The sequence below is a fragment of the Nesoenas mayeri genome (assembly GCF_963082525.1).
Source record: "Nesoenas mayeri genome assembly, chromosome: 3".
In the NCBI taxonomy this organism is placed as follows: Eukaryota; Metazoa; Chordata; class Aves; order Columbiformes; family Columbidae; genus Nesoenas; species Nesoenas mayeri.
The window spans coordinates 107,395,618-107,413,281 of NC_137544.1; the positions used below are offsets into that span (position 1 = coordinate 107,395,618).

At 44.9% G+C, this 17,664-nt stretch overlaps 1 long non-coding RNA gene across 1 annotated transcript in view; it reads left to right on the forward strand.

Moving 5' to 3' along the window:
• The first annotated feature begins 982 nt into the window (after positions 1-982).
• The window catches only part of LOC308038941, a 32,189-nt gene continuing 15,507 nt past the window's right edge, over positions 983-17,664 (forward strand). Inside the window, exon 1 of the long non-coding RNA XR_013921971.1 lies at positions 983-1,708. This is a non-coding gene — a long non-coding RNA (uncharacterized lncRNA). The remainder of the gene's footprint in view (positions 1,709-17,664) is intronic.

Here is a 17,664-nt window from a genome sequence, read left to right on the forward strand (position 1 = left end):
GGGTCTTAATTTTCCATAAACTGATGCAAGAATGTAAAATTGTTTTTTTGTCTTCCAGTTTTGTTTTGCTTCCAAGTTCTCCACTGAGAAAGTTACCAAGTTCTTCTGTGCACATGAGACTGTGTGATTTATTATGTAAAGTAGGCCTGTGCTTCTGAAAACCTGCTCTAAAGAGTTTGAAAAGTGAGGAAGTAATAAGAGGTAGTGAGGATTCACCTTCCTCCTGATCCTGACTAGGATGCTTGTACAATTTTTGTGGGGGAGCATCCCTCCAGGCTGGAGATGCTGCTAGAAGGGCTATAAGACAGCAAAGCAAGGCTTGGCCATGTTGGCTTTGCTGTGTGCGCAGATGTTTGGGATCACATATGCTTAGCAGCACCATCAGGAGGCATTGGGTGCACCCAGATCTCTGATAGACTGGCCAGAGCAGCCAGAGCACGTGTCTGAGAAGGGCAGACACGCAGAATATATATGCGAAATGCATATATGCAAATGTTTTGAGCAATGCACGAGCATGTGGGATGACACTGGGATGGATGTGTCTCAGATGTTGCAAGACCTTGGGCTGGGGTGTCATTTGCTCTGTGCTGCGCAGCTGAGGCTCAGCCAGGGGCTGGAAGCTGGGGGTTTAGGGATTTAAGGCTGCAGCCTGAAAAAGGGACCACGGACGGTGGCAGGAAAGGCCATGAGCCTGGCTGCATTGGGGGTGAAAGAGCAAGAGCAAAAATCAGGGAAAGCCAAGAGCTGTGATCTCCAGTCACCATCCCTGGAGATGTTTAAAATACATCTACATGAGGTTCTTAGGGACATGGTTTAGTGGCACTGTTAAGTTAATGGTTGAACTCGATGGTCTCCTCCAACCAAAATGATGTTATGATTCTATTTCTCAGTGCTTGGTGGGGCTGGCTATCCCCTTATAGCTAAGTGAGTATCACTCTACCCCCATTTTTTCACAGCCCATGCAAACAGGTGGAGAGGACAAGCAGCTGCCAGCATGTCATTTCCTCCCCAGCAGACTGTCATTTGCTGCCTTGCTTTTCAAAGAATGCATTATTCATTCATTTTGTTCCCACCAAATGTTGGCAATCAAGGCAGGCTGAGAGTAACACCTCCCCAACAGCCTGCAGAAGCCTCGAATGTTTAATTGACTGCTTCACCACCTTCAGAGCCTCAGCCTCGAGTGTTTAATCAGAGAAGTTATATGCTTAGGGGATTGGATGGCTCAGTCTCTTTGCTTAGAGGTTTTTCTGATTCTGCTTGATGAGCCAGACATGCTGACAGTTGGCAGAAATCTTAAAGATGCTTGTGTAGAAAAGAGCTGTAGTTGAAATGTGTGGGGTTTTTTCTTATTTTTGTTTGGTTTTTTTTTTGTTTTGTTTTTTGTTTTGTGTTTGTTTCTCCCCCCCGCCCACCCCTGGCCCAAGCTGATACTGGAGACTTATCAAACAAAGCAGCTGAAAAATGGTAGTGTGGTTCACCACTCTGACATTGGTCTTTTCTCCCTGAACATGTCCTTTTCAGTGCTTCCTGGTTATGGGGAGAAATGATCTTTCCATCAGGACTCCTGGAAAACACAGACTGGCTGTCCTGCATCCTCACAGGGCAGTCAACGGGAGCAGGACCTTGCAACCTGCCCACCTCTTGCTTTTCCACCTCTGATCCCTGTTTGGCTCTACATCACTCATGTGCAGCAGAGCAATTCCAGCAGGTGAGATTTGATCATGGGTCACTGGTTTGGGGAAAATCTAGATGTTCCTCTCCTGTTGTTCAGGAAGGAAGGTGATGCCATACCAGGGTGGGGAACCAACCCTGCATCATCCACAACCCAGAGGATGGAGCTGTGGCAGGGGACAGGTCAGTGTGTGCCCAGGGGCACCAGCAGTGCAGCAAAGGGAAAGTTTGCTGCTCCCAAGTTTTTCCTTGTATCTCTTGGCAGGAAGGTTTTCACCACTGCTGATGTTAGAAATGCTCTGTTATGGTTGAGTGAAAGCGTGTTTGATTGGGGGACCTCCAGCCAGCTGGAGTTTGGATATGGGAGAAGTTTTGGAGGCAGAAGTTTGACAATACAGTACTGATTTCACATTATTTACTTTTTATTTTAATAAAAGTGATGGGCTTTTGGATTATGGTATTCCCAAGTCTTTCCAATGCAGAGGGTAGCCAGGGTGTCACCTGAGATGGGTTTGAAAGTGTTATTCCTTGTGAGAGAAGGCAGGTGGTTTGCAATTGCTTTTTGTTCTGAAGTGAGACACCAAAATGAAAAATATCTTCAATGTTTTAATTGCAAATAAATGATTTGCAATGATAAATGTTCCTGTTTAATTAGATTCTAAAATGAAAATTGTGTTGCCCTTCATAATGCCAATTTTGGATGATCACAGACCTAAGATGCCACTTTTGTTACAAACTGACATCCTATAATTTATATACACTTTTACTTTGGGAAGGGGAGGAAGAGGCAGGATGGAGTAAACCCACTTTTGGCCAGGTCTGATTAATTAACATGATGGAAACAATAACCTTTGCTGCTAATGTTTTCAGAGAAGAGCTGCTGTAATTGTTCACTTCTGTTGTGGGCCTGGGCTACAACTTTTGGTCCTTTATATGTGCTGAGTATTGTGGAGGGGAAAAACTCTTCTAAAACATTTCTAAGGAGGAGGGCAGAGGGAAAAGTGCCTCCATTGAAAAGCCCAAAGTTATTCCATTTGAAAAAAAAAAAAAAAAAGCCCCATATAGAAGACCAGGATTTCTCTCACTATGTAATATCCCCATGATAAGGGATATGAGGTGCCGCAGATACTGAGTTTAATGCTGTGCACTGATTCAGGGAGGGGATGTGTGTGCATGAGGATTTGCAATTCAGATCCAGAGGATATGGAGAAATAAACAAATAACTGGCTTTTGTTAGGGTATTTGGGAGCAAACTCAAAGACACCTCAGTTTCAGTCCTCTGTGACTATATATTATGCTCACAAAATTGGAGAACGTTTTGCCAAAGTTAGTTTTGTAGCTTAGCAATGAGATGTGAAAGTCCAAGAGGGATATGAGGCTGAGTACAACACAGCACTCTGCTCCTTGTGATGCCTTGGCTTTGTTGTCCCTCCCACTTCTTTTAATTATTGCCTGAACCAGCCTTAGCTCATGTATTATAAAATAGTCCTGTACCAATAAACAGGGAATGAGATTTTTGCCTTGCCTCTGGCAGTTGTGCAACATTCATCCTTCTGAGGCCTTTTTGCTCCATCTCTGCAAGCTTCATGCATCATTGCATACATTTTAGCAGCACAAACCGGGAATGTCTTTGCAGCACAGAGTCCTTCAGGGCTATGTTCTATGTTGCTGTGGGGAACTCAGTGTGCTAGAGTCACTGCTGACGTTAAATAAGTGCTTTATGTTTTGAGCAACAGTTTTGGCTTCTTGCGTGTCTCAGTGAAAGGGCTGCCATTGACCTCATAAAAGATGTTTTCCTATTCCTACTGTGGTGTTTCAAGAGGACTTAACTGCTTGAGATCCTTCCTTTCTGGTGGAAAACACAATTTTCTCCCACTTTGCAGCTGTGGTAGCTGTTCCATGCTAAGGGCATCCTCTGCTGACAGATATCTGGGTTTGAAAAAGTGCCGATGTTCAGAGATAAAATTAACAGCTATAAGGGAAGAAAATCCTGCTTCTCTCTTTTTGCAACACCTGGCTTGTGATAAAATAGTTCAGATAACTTTCAGGTTATTTAACTCTTTCTATTATTCCTTTAAAAATATGAAGATGAAATAAAGGTCTCCTTGCAAAAAGAAGAATGGAAGCATATGCATTAAGAAAGGTGAAATGAAACATCTCAACTACTCTGAGCTACTGTTTTCTATAGAACAAATTTAATGCAATTTGTGATTCATGTCAGCACCTTCAAAACTGCATTTTTTTTCCAGCAAATCTATTATGCTCCTTTTTTTCTTCCTACATCTAATGAATTATATTCTCAGTGCAAATTGTATTATCCAGCCTCCTCCTAAGCATGCCATGGATGTGTGTGCATGTAGGGACCTTCCACAGCTAAATGAAGGGATGAGTTGTTCTGCTTTTGCAGCTTTCCATAAACCCCCAAGCTTCCTCCAGCTTTCCTCCCACAGCCAAGTGACTGCACCATGCTTTTGCACGTTCCCTTGCTGCTCTCCCATTGCTTGCTACTGTCTCTCCCCTCATGTCCCATCCTCCAGCCCTGTGGTTTCCATCCCTGTCCAATGTTTGCAGCTGGGCGCTACTTCAGCTTTTTATACCCCTCGCATCCACAAGTGCCTCCACGGTGCATCCCTATGATGTAGCTTCTTTTGAGCTTGCTGTAATGGAAAGTCAAGCCAGAAATGTCAATTTCCATCTCCTCTTCAGAGTGAAATAAGGCAGTAACAACAACACTCAGAACTGAGCTTTTCCTCCTGGAGAGCTCATCAGAAAATCCCCAAGGCTGGAGAAAGAGACAAAGGATGGATGCAGATGAAGCAGCTCTGAGTAATGCAGGTACTCTCCTATGGGGATACAGCTTATCTCTGTCTGTCAGCCCCAAACTCAGTCTTGCAGCAGCCCCTTTGCCGTGCAGCCATCCTCTGTGAAGATTAAAAAGGCTTTTTCCTTATTTTGGAAAGGACCTACAGAACATCTCTAAAAAGGCATTTTAAGACTGGATATGGATCTTCAGATTAAGAAAAAATGAGCCATGGGTATTTTATAGCCTCAGCCATCTAGGGTCTTTTCATATGCAGGGTGGGTCATAAACTCACCTCCCACATCTGACTCTGCTCCTCACGTGTTCCTGTTTTCATATACGTGGCATTACCCATCTTCATGCTGTCTAACCAGGAGCTGCAGCTGTAAACAATGTTACTTCCCATCTGTGGTTGTTAAAATCTTACAGCAACCACCAGCTTCACATGCCAAAGGGTTGGGGTTTAGTTATTTTCCCCATAAGCAGGTGATGGGAAAAGTCTTGTTCCCTGTGGACGGGCGACCATTGCTGGTCTGTGCCATTATGGCTATTTCTGTAGCTGCAGTCATACAGATCTACTTAGTCCTACCCTTGATGACATTTAGGGACCTTTAGGTCCCTTCAACACTAGACCACAGGGCCTAGGTTTAGGCACCCTAGAGTGCTCCTGAGCAGCTCAACCTCCTCTGCGTGCTTCCTGCAAATGTTCAAAGTGCAGAAGCTGAATTGCATTTGAACATATCAGCAGTTGCCTCTTGCTCGCTCGCTTCCTGAAAAATCTGTCAGCACGCTGGGCTAAATACTCACAAAAAGCCAATTTAAGTGTGACTTTTCCACATAAACCCAGTTGGAAGTGATCTGTTTGATTGCAAGATTCACAGTGCATGCTGCACTGGGAAGCTGCACGTCACTGATCAGAACTGGCACTCAGAGCCCACCTGTGCAGGGTGTCTACAGCAGACCACGCTGAAGCAGCTGGCTGGTGAAAGATACATTGCAGAAGATTTGTGATGGAGACGCTTTTCAGCACTACTTCACTCTTGCTGCAAGACCTTATTGCAGCCTTTTTGTACTTAAAAGGAGCCTGTAAGAAAGATGGAGACAGACTTTTTAGCAGGGCCTATTGCAAGAGGACAAGGGGTAATGGTTTTAAACTAAAGGAGGAGAGATTCAGGCTAGATGCGAGGAAGAAATTTTTTACACTGAGGGTGGTGAAACAGTGGCCCAGGTTGCCAGAGAGGTGGTAGATGCCCCATCCCTGGAGACATTCAAGGCCAGGCTGGACAGGGCTCTGAGCAACCTGATCTGGTTGAAGATGTCCCTTGCTCATTGCAGGGAGGTTGGACTAGATGAACTTTGAAGGTCCCTTCCAACCCAAACTATTCTATGATTCTAAGTGTTCCCAACAAGTGACTTCATTATGTGCCCTGTGGTACACTGCCAGCCGCAGGAGGCTTCTCCTGTGCCCTCCCTGCCTGTGGGGGGTGATGAGCACTGTGAAGCATCCTTCTGGGGCCACATGCCACCACTGCTGGTGGTGGCAGGATCTCCATGCTGTGGTGGGCAGGTGCTCAGTGTGGGCTGCGGTGGCAACTTCTGTACCTTCAAGGTTTCTGTACCTTGTCCCTGCAGAGTTCAGCTGAGCAATCCCCCTGAGTGCACTGCCTGGCATGAAGAGTAGGAAAGCTTCCTCAACTAAACATACATGGGCATGTATTTAACGTGGCACCTTCACCCAAAACCACCCTTAACCTCTCTGGGACCATCCCTCCTGGCAGACTCATCATTAAGGGAACATTTTACGTACCCCTCTCCTCTTTTATTTCTATTAGGGGGAAATAAACAGTTACTGCTGTGACTTTCAGGAGTGTTCCTATCTGGATTTACACCACAGTCCAACACAAAGTCTCCCAACACTTTAAATTAGGTATTTTCTCTCCTGGACTTTGGAGTGGTATGTTTTAAAGCGATCTGTTAAACAGCACTGTGACCCCTGCAGCAGGTATCTAGAGGATCTGAGTCATGATGGTGCAAACCTGTTTGACAGCAACTTGCTCACCAGCTTCTCCATTTGTATACCTGGTGCAGACACCTCACTTCTTAAATTGGTGATGAAGGATGTTCTGATGTGGTTTCAGCTTTAGCAACAATAAGCAAATATTTATTCTTTCTGCACAGAGCAGTCAGCCCAGCTCTTTGGCCTGCAGTGTTAGGAACCTAACCATGGGCAGAGAGAAAAAACACAAACAAAACCAGGAAGAAACCTTTCTATCCAGGAGAGCAGTAAGTTGAGCATATTGTACAAGACCAGAGGATCATTCAGACTGGCAGGGATCTCTGGATGTCTGTAGTCCAGAGTAGGTCAACAATGAATTCAGATTGGGATTCTTTGGGCTTTGTCCTGTTGGGTCTTGAAATTCTCCATGGACGGAGATTTGACCAGCTCTCTGAGCAATCCATTCCAGTGCTTGACTATCCTTATAATAGTCTTTTTCCTTAAATCCAGATGGAACCTATCCTTTCAACTTATTCCTGTTGCCTCCATGGACCAAAAAGAAGTCAGGCTCTGTCTCCTCAACAGCCTCCTTGAAGGTACTGGGGGCATGCTGTTAGGCCCTTAAGTCATCTCTTCACCAGGTTCAACAACCCCACCTCTTTCAGTGTCTCCTCTAAGGGCAAGTGCTCAAGCACTAGACAATCTTGATGGATTGAGGAAAATACAGTCAGAAACTTTCTGCTGCAAATTTGCTGCAGGCTTGGTTGGGATTGAACTTCTTGACTCTCCTAGTGATGCTGGTTTGCTTTGGCATAAACTTTTGCTGCTCTACTAGGTTTCCTTACTTTTCCCTCCCTAGGTCATTGATCTCTTATGTGTTTGGTGTCTCTGTGTCCTTTCTGTCTCAATGACGCCAGCAAGATTTTTTTAGGGCACAGGACACATGTTGATGGGAAGGCAAAGACAGCAGCAAACCGTAACTTTTTCTTGGTCTGGCTCCTGAATTGTTGTTTTCTGGCAGATGGACACAGAGGTGGCAAGCAATCTACCATCCCTCCATTTCCCTTTTGTAGTATTATAGTAGAGTGGACTATGCAACTAGATACAGGGCCAGTGGGATGGTTCTGGATTTTTAAAAAATTAGAGGTGGGGGCAAAAATTATTCATCATAACTCAACTTCAGGTGACTCAGTGATAAAGGGGGAAAAGACATCTTGACATAAAAAATGAATTTTTTTCACTGGAGCAACTTCCCCAGGGATGCAGTAGAGTCCCCATTGCTGAACGTTTTCATGAGGCAATTGGATGAGGTGCTAGATAATCTCATATAGGCTTCCTTTTCCACAGAAGGTTGGACCAGATGAGATTCCTTCCAATCTGAACTATTCTATGATTTGTTTGGTGCTTTTTTAGATAATATGAGACATTCTAAGAAGGAGGATGAGGAAATGCTATCTCAATCAATTATTCATTGTTCCTGCTCTCCCTAAAGATTAGGCGAGATACATATATATGTATGTATATATATGTATTTTATTAATTCTTAAACTCTATCAGAAGTGGATACATTTCTTAAACTCAATTTAATCCTCCTGCAAATATTTAAAATTCCTGCAGCTCCCTTCTAAGCCCATCCCCTAGTAAATCCAGCCAGACTTTTCTCACCTCTATAGGTCAATAATAATGGTGTGCCAGCTGTTCATGAAAGATTTAAGAACTGATTTTGGGGGAAACGAAAAACAAAACCAAGACTATTTATTAGTGCATGTGTGAATGTAATGGCTGAAAGTCATTATGCAACGTATTTGATTAATGACAAGTACCAATAAAAGCATTTTGAAACGGTTCAGTATGTCATGTCCTTGCATGCATATGCATTGTGGCCATGCTGTGTGTGGTTGCTACTAATATATATACTAGTGGACTGGAACTGCTTGTTCCCAATAGCTGTCACTAAATATGTAAAGAAAACCAGAGCCAGACAGAATTGGTGTTAGCATACGTTGTGGATGTTAAAAATACAAATTACCCTGTTTTCCTGTTTCTCAGAAGTACAGGAAAATAGGAAAGGAAGCTGGCTGCCTTTCATTTATTTTTAAACTCTGTCCTAGGGAAAAGGCAATTTTTGCCTTTTTCCCCGTGGTATTAGAGACAAAGTCGTCCTCTCAAGTATGCTAAATTACACAGGTAGTTGTGCAGACACCCAGAATGCTGATTACACTCTCCAGAAAAATTGCTCCATTTAAAAGCAAACAGATAAAGCAGATACAAGCAATACTGGCTATGGACTAGCCCATAGTGCCAGCTCTTGCAACCTGAGCTCTCAGCATGCTGGTTAATATGTAGGTGTTATCTGCTGAGTGTCTCCTGCCCTTCTCCTGCCCCTGGTCAGGGGACTGATGGAGGCAGGATGATGTACTTCCAAGTGCTTGGTTCTGGTCCAGCTGAAAGCCCCTCTACCCTTATCAGCTGTTTCTAAACACTGTTTTTTTTTTCCCTGTACTTTTTCTTTATAATGCACCTTAGTAATTTACATACTAAGTTCCGGACTCTCTGTACCTTCAGCATTCATCAGGCACAGCACTCAAAGTCCAGAGTTGGGCTCTGGACTATCACAGATACGGTGTTTCTCGCTGGCCTTTCTTTTCACCACACCTTTTTTGCTCCATATGTGTTGGCTTGAGTGAAATTCACGAATTTCATTCTTAAAACTCTGCTGTGTGTATAAGTGCATTTTTAAATTGTAAAAAGTAACAAAACGCAAGCTGAACTGTGAGCTGCTAGCTATGCTTATGAAGACAGACTTCCCATGGATTTTACATATATTGTTTTTCTCCCTGGCACTCTCCCTAATGTTTAATGATAGGCAGAAGCTTTTCTCTCTGTGGGTGCAGTAATTCGTATTTCGGTCCCCTCTCCTGAGCCACCTTTCTCTATGAAATATTCGTTCAGCATAGTGAAGACTGCTAATCCTCTGCCACAGTGAGCTCAAACAGGTCAACAGGGAGGAAACACCTAAGAGACCTCAGAGATCCAGAGACACAATTACTAACACATCTCATTGCTTAAAGAAGTGGGGCCAAACTTGGCTGTAAGTTGTTTACATGTGACAGAGGAAAACTGAGCTTGGAGGAAAGCGGAATGGAGAGCATGGCTCCTGCCTGATGGCTGGAGGAACAAGACCTCTGGCAAGCGTTTGGCCTCTTTGCACTGAAGTCAAAGTTGGTGGGAGTTTTTTAGCAACAAAAGCAATGGCCACATGGGGTTTTCACCATGATGCTTAACAGATCCCTCAGCTGGCACAGCCTGAGCTAGTCACTGTCTTGCTGGGTCAAGGATCCGCTCCTGATTGTCTTCAGCTTTCTCTTCCAGGAAAGCTGCCTCTTTGTGTTGTGCCACCCAGTCTGTAATTCAGAATAGTTCCTCTAGTCTTGCATTCCTAATTTAGACCCCTAACTTACCTTGTGCCAGAAGGAGGCCATGAGAGCCATCAAAAACCAACAAAGAGCCACCACATTTTAAGAGTCACAGCCACGCAGTGCCTCGGAGATGGAGTGAGGGTGACATACTTGCAGCCCTGAGCACGGTTCCTGGGAAATGCCACCTCTTTCCAAGGCACAGGGACGAGCTCAGGACGGGGCTTCCACTGCAGGCCCCTGCCATGCAAGCAACAACGAAAGACAGTCCTTTGCGCGAGGATAAGCTGACCCAAACTTGGCACAAGCCTCTGGTGGGCTCTCATCCTTCTCACACCTTCTGCCAGTACACACCAAAGAGGAACCCAGCCTCTTGCGTGATGCTGGTTTCTCAGCACCAATCAGGTCTAATTTTAGACACAAATGCTGAACATCCAAAATATTTTATGAGAGACACTTAAGTGCGATTCCGTAGGAGTACGATGAAAGGCAGAATCACCACCTGTCCCAGTTTAGCTCCAGCCCCCACCAGCCGGCAGCCAAAACAACCGTGCCGCTTGCTCACCTCTCCCCCGGTGGGATGGGGAGGAGAATCAGAAAACAAAGGCAAAAAATGGTGGAATAAGAAGCGTTTAACAGAACAGCGAAGAAAACCAACGAAACAGTTACAACAATAATGAAAGGACCTACAGAAGCGACGGGCACACAGCGCAACTGGATCCCACACCGTGGCGGCCGCCACAGCAGCTCCCCCCCGCCCCAGGAGACAAGTGGGCTCTCCCATCGCCCTGGCCGCAGCTCACGCCGAACTAACCAACCAACCCACAAACACAAAAGCACCAAACTGCGAGATCCAGAGGGAGCCGCCCCCGACCGCCCTGCTCCCCGCAGCGCCAGTGAGAGAGACAGACTGCTCGCCTGGCCCGCCCCCTTTGTAACTGATCATGTGTTAGAGCGAGATAAGGACTAAGCAAAACAAGTCGATTCAATGTGAATCACGCTAAGCCATTTATTACAGAAACAAGTCTCCTTATATACGTAACTATATTCTAATCACGCGTCCACGCTCCAAGCATGGATTCGTTAAATGAGTATCGTGGACTGTCCGTGCACTGGAGTCTCACTGATGATACGTCCGATGATTCGTGCCACGCCAGGACCCCGGTGATTGAGGAACGCCCCTCTTTCTCACAGCAGACTCTGCACTCAGCTTCTCGAAGCGGCCTTGAGGAACCTTTGAGCCTGACTAATTCAGCAACAGATCTTTATCTATCAAAACCCCTCCATAATCATGACCCAATGTGGTATCGAATACCCGCTTTGGTCTCTCTGGGTCTGCTGTCCTGTCAGTGTGGGAATGGACCCTGGCTCAGCCCGTCAGCAAACTTTGTCACCTCGCTGCCTGTGTCCTTTCCAGGCCATTTCTGAATACACTCACCAGCCCTGTTCTGAGCATGTAGACTTCTAGTCTGTCCTCACTTCAGCTGCGATTCCCTTTTTCTCCTCTATGCTGCTTAAAAGAATAGTGCCCTAGCATCTCACCATACCAAAATGATGAGTGTTTTCCCACATCTTCCCATGAGAAGCTCCTGTACATGGGAGCACCCCTGCCCATCCATGACCCTCTGGATGGGAGAGAGGAGGACTGCCAAAGGTGCTGCAACTCTGATTTACATACTGGAAGGGTTATCCATCACCCTGGATGAGGACACTGCCTGGTCCGGCACTACAGGGCAGGATTGGATATTAGGAAAAAAATCTTCACAGAAAGGGTTGTGAAACAGTGGAACAGGCTGCCTGGGGAAGTGGTGGAGTCACCATTCCTGGAGGTGTTTAAAAGGTGTGTAGACGAGGTTCTTAGTGACATAGTTTAGTGCTACAGTTAGGTTATGGTTGGACTTAATGTTCTTGAGGGTCTCTTCCAACCAGAATGATTCTGTGATTCTGTCACGCTACCTGAAGGTCCTCCTGTCACAGGAGGTTTTCACATGACTTCACAGAATCACAGAATGGTTGGAGTTGGAAGGGACTTCTGGAGGTCATCTAGTCCAACCCACCTGCTAAAGCAGATACATCTAGAGTAGATTGCACAGGAAAGTGTCCAGGCAGGTTTTGAATGTCTCCAGAGAAGGGGACTCCACAACCTCTCTGGGCAGCCTGTTCCAGTGCTCTGGCACCCTCAAAGTAAAGAAGTTTTTCCTCATATTCAGATGGAATCTCCTATGGTTCAGCCCATGTCCGTTTCCCCTCATCCTATTGTTGAGCACCCCTGAAAGGAGTCTGGTCCCATTCTCTTGACACCCACCCTTCAGATATTTATAAACATTGCTGAGATCCCCTCTCAGCCTTCTCCAGGCTGAAGAGACCCAGCTCTTTCAGTTTCTCCTCATAAGAAAGGTGCTCTAGGTCCCTAATAATCTTCGTAGCCTGCCACTGGACTGCCTCCAGTAATTCCTTGTCCTTCTTAAACTGAGGAGCCCAGAACTGGACACAGTACTCCAGATGCAGACTCACCAGGGCAGAGTAGAGTGGGAGGATAACCTCCTTCGACCTGCTGGTGACACTCTTCCTAATGCACCCCAGGATACCATTGGCCTTCTTGGCCATAAGGGCACATTGTTGATTTATGGTCAACCTGTTGTCAACCAGAACTCACAAGTCCTTCTCTCCAGTGCTGATTTCCAGCAGGTCAACCCCTAACCTGTATTGGTGCCTGGGGTTATTCCTTCCCAGGTGTAGGACCCTACACCTGCCCTTGTTAAACTTCATTAGGTTCTTCTCTGCCCAGTCCTCTGGCCTGTCCAAGTCTCACTGAATGGCAGTATAGCCTTCTGGTGTGTCAGCTCTTCCTCCCAGTTTGGTATCATCAGTGAAGTTGCTGAGGGTGCACTCAGTCTCTTCATCAAGGTCACTGATGAACAGTGAACAACATTGATGAACAAGACTGGACCTAACACTGATGCCTGGAGAGCCCCACTAACGACAGGCCTCAAACCAGACTGCACCGCTGATCACAACCCTCTGAGCTCTGCCATCCAACCAGTTCATGATCCATCTCACCGTGCATTCATCCAGTCCACACTTCTTGAGCTTGCCAATAAGGAGGTTGTAAGAGACAGTCTCAAAAGCCTTGCTGAAGTCAAGGTAGACAATGTCCACTGCTCTTCCCTTATCTACTCAGCCAGTCATACCATCATAGAAGGCTATCAGGTTGATCAAACATGATTTACCTTTGGTGAACCCACGCTGACTACTCCTGATAACCTTCTTTTCCTCCACATGCTTGGAGATGACACCCAGAATGAGCTGTTCCATCACCTTTCTAGGGATGGAGGTGAGGGTGACTGGCCTATAGCTTCCTGGGTCATCCTTCTTATATTTTCTGAATACTGGAGTGATGTTGGCTTTCCTCCAGCCCTCAGGCACCTCTCCTGTTCTCCAAGACTTTTTCAAAGATGATGGAGAGTGGCTTAGCAATAACATCTGCCAATTCTCTCAGCACTTATGGGTGCATCCCATCGGGGCCCATGGATTTGTGGATGTCCAGTTTGTGTAGACAATCTCTAACCTGTTCATCCTCAGTCAACTTTCTTGCATGTCAGCTGTGAGTCTCAGGGACTGCTGAAAAACTTCTTGTTTAGCTTGCCCACAGGAAGTGATTTTTTTTTTTTTTTATTTTAATGGAAACTGTTGTAATGAAAATTGTCCAGAAATGGAGAATGTTGGTAAAATTAAAGTTTTTATTTTATTTCTGTGGTAGGATATAGAAATATAAGTATTTGGTGAAACTGGCAGTGTGGCACATGGGAGCTGTCACTTGGAGAATACATCTCACTTCCCACATAAATCAGATTCCCTTGCCATATCATTTCTAATGTGAAACCATTGGCAAAAATATTTCTTATGTCGTTCTAATTTAATAGAGTTCTCCCCCTCCCTCCTCAAACCAACAACAAATAGAACAGAGTAAATGAACAACATTCCTTTGGAAGGCAGATCGTAGCAAAAGCACCAAACCATTTAATAAGAAATTCAAGTCTTGAAAGATAGTCTAGATTAAAAAAAAAAAAAAAAGAGCTAATTTACTTCCTGAAAGTTTTGTTTCCATTTGCTAAAACTTTAGGATTAAAGGCTCTCAAAGGGGTCAATTTTGTAGGAAAAAAGTTTTTGAGTGAGTATTGAGAAATACTCTGCAATCTGCTCAAACGACTGAATTTCAGAACTATCAAATATCTCTCTCAAATAATTTATGAACAGTCTATCGATCCCAGCTTATTTCCCATGTTATTTCACTTCATTGGAAACAAGAAATAAGTTTATGAATAGGATGATCAATCAGCACATCACTCACTGCATTATGCCTTGGAACAAATTGCACAGACAATCTCTAAGTTTTTATAAAAAAAGGAGCTGATTATACATTGAAGGCAACTGAAGCAGCTAATACAGTTGTATGAGGAAGGCATACACTGACACTTGAAAATGCTGAAAAAGAAAAAAAAGTAGCAGGGGTGTAGGATTTTCTTCTCTGTATTCTGTTGGCATCTTTCAGAGAATTTCAAAACCCATCCCCAGGCAGCAATATAATTTAACTTTCACTGGGAAACTAGTAAGTCCAGGTGCTGAAAGAAAAAAAAAAGTCCCTTGGCTTTATTGCAACTGGTGGTTCTTGCACCCTTCATAAAAGACAATTGTCCTCAGAAAAGGGAAATGCAGAAGGGGGGTCCCTGCTTCCCATTCTTCCCCAGGACTGAAAAAACAGAGAGTCTGTCCCAAGAAGACCAACATGCTCCTGATGGCTTGTGCTGTGGTGGGGTGGTAGCAGGACACCAAGCTACATTGGCTACATTTGGAGAAAGGCAGCTGTGCACTAGATTGGCATTCAATAGGGATAGAGAAACATCTCAAGATGGAGTCCAGGTCTACCTAATATCTGAGTCTCCATCCCCGCCCCGCTCCAGGCTGTGGATTGTCACTTCCCCTGTTCACACCCCCATCTGCCAAGGACATACCTGCCAGGACTCTCCCTGGCAAACTCTTCTGTGCCCACACTTGCAGAGGAGGACAAAGACCCCATGGCAATTTAACCATGACTTTCCTCACCTTTTTCCCCTGCCTGTCCCTTTCATGACCAGGTAGATCATTGTCATGCAGATGGCCATTAACATTGTCACTGATTACCAGCAGCAGAAAAATCACAGAAAACAGGCCTTGCAGGGATTCAGGATGTCACTGGTTGGCCCCCTGCCTCTGGACAGCATCAGCTCACTTTCATCCATTCTAGCTAGCTCTTAAGAGCCAGCAATGATGGGTATTAAACACTGTCCTGAGGCACTTAAGTCTTCTTCACTGTTAGAAAGTGCCCTGTTACAGGGCACTGCAAGCTGCATAGGGGCACTGTAAGCTGCATAAATCTTACATTTATTTACCTTTTTAAAAACAGGTATACAAAAGTTTTCAGGGATTTTGCAGGTAGTTGTGCAGAAAAGGACACACGGAGCTGGCTGAAGAGCAATCCCAAACGGAAGATGCAGAATTCTGGCTGTGGGGTGAGGATGCTTCACCACCTCACACAGTAGCAGGCAACCAGTGGCTGTGCAGGCCATTCCTCTGAAAAACTAAGAGGATCAATAAGGCTTTATCAGTTGGGAATCCAGCTTTGTCTCTTTGTCATTACTTATTTATAAAGGACTCTGATATTTAATAAGTTTTAGCTGCCACTGAATTTATCAACTGGCTGATCCAGAAAAAACATAATAATAGAAAAAGAGTCCCCTGGCCCTTCTGTTGCTGTTAACATGGGGAATCTGGCTTGCAAATTGTGCAAAATTTGCACAGGTAGCTACCCATCACAACTGATTTCTCCCCCTAGCAGTGCTCCAGCACAGGAACTTTTTTTGTCTCTTTGGCTTGGCTGGACTGAACCAAACCTCTAGAGAATGAGCCACTCCAAAGGCTCATGTCTATGGAGAGAGAGAGGTTACCTTGACCATGAAGAGGCCATAAACCAAGTGATATTTCCAGGCTCTAGAGGACAGGCTGAGGAAAGAAGCTGTTGCTGCCAGGGACATTGCTTCTTCCATGGACATTGGGTCATACTCCCATGGGGGAATGATTTACCATCAGAGGTGCTATGTAGGTGCAGGCAGGATTTGCTGAAGGAGGCAGAGGGACTAGAGAACAGGACAGAGAGAAGTGGGGAGAGGTGAGGGTCTGGGGGAATGTGACTTACAACTTTCCCTCCTTTCCCAGTGCTTTGTGGAGATACCAGACTGGTCATGATTTGCTGCTCTTCTCTGCTGGAGAAACAGCCCTTCAGGTTGATGAAGGGAGGTTGTACAAGGGAAAGGGAAGGGTTCCTTGCTTCAATGTAAAGAAATGTAGCCCAGGAAATAGGGAAGAGATTTATTCCTTGTCAAAGGGTGCAGGAAGGAAATAATTCTGCACAGATCCGTTCTTCCATCTCTTACCACTGCTGTGAGACACCTGGAAATATTGGTTGCCCCAGAAGAAATTCAGGTGTCCCTGAATGGGTGAAGACTCCTCTCTACTACTAGGGCTGTTTTAGCAGCAGGCAGAATTGCTTCCTTTTCAACAATTATTTTCTCACGTTATTTTCTCAGGTTATTTTCCTCCATATCCCTGAGGCCACACTAACGTTTATTTTTATGCTCAGCTAAGCATCTGATTGATTCTTCCTGGAGCTTTTCCTGTATCAGCACCAGCAGAGGACTGAGCTACACCCAATAACACAGAGAAAGTCAATTAGCTATATGAGACAGTTGCCAACAGCCAGAAAATTTCCTTTCCCAGCTATTATGCCTGAAACCCCATCACTCTGACAGCAAAATAATGGTGCCTTTTTGCCTCTAAATTAGGAGCCAAGAAGGAGGAGAGGATGGACATCCTGGATCTAGCATCTCTTCTTCAGTGCTCTTGTTCTTCAAATAGAAATACTCTGGGCAGCCTGAGAAAAATATGTCCATCATCCTGTGGCTCCCAGTGATTGATGGGGTGGTTTAGGGAGCACTCATTTCAACGCTGCTGCATGTTCATACCTTAGAAAACATCATCTGACCAATTACAGCATCCATGGACATACTCAGCATTTATGCACACATCACCATGTTTGTGGAGCAATACACAGTTATTAAAGCAGGTGGTTTGTTAAAAATACAACGCTTAATTCAGGCAGTCAAGGAGAAGTGATTTGATGGCAATACTGAATAGCCTTTAGGAATACACAGTTTTAAAAAAAATGTTCTTCATGGGACACAGCAGAGCTACCTTGCATTTGGCCAGGACATTATACTTAATCATCTTGAGTGGGATTTTTCAGAAGTGCCTCAGGTTTGCTGGAAGGACATTTCTTACCCTTAATGACTTGTGCTCCTAAATTATTTAGATGTCTTTGACAATCTCACCACTAATCCTAATGAAGCCCAAACCAGGCTCTTTAATAAGCATATAGCTGCGCCATTTGTGTTGCTGGTAGAAGTTGTGCTGCTCAGTTGATGGGAGCTGATTAAATCTGTGCAACTCACCTACCCAGAGATAAGTGTCCTGAATATTCCCATTTTTCCTTCTGTCAAGAGATAAAAGACCTATTTGGTGTACACATATCAATGAAGGATGAAAATTGTGTGCCTGGACATGTACAGGCAATTCTTACAGAAAATCCCACCAGTTTAGTAATATTTTGTACCAACAAGATTTGGGGGCAATATTTATCAGCATATGCCCTGGTGCTGCAGGTCTAGCATCTCAATACACATCTCTTA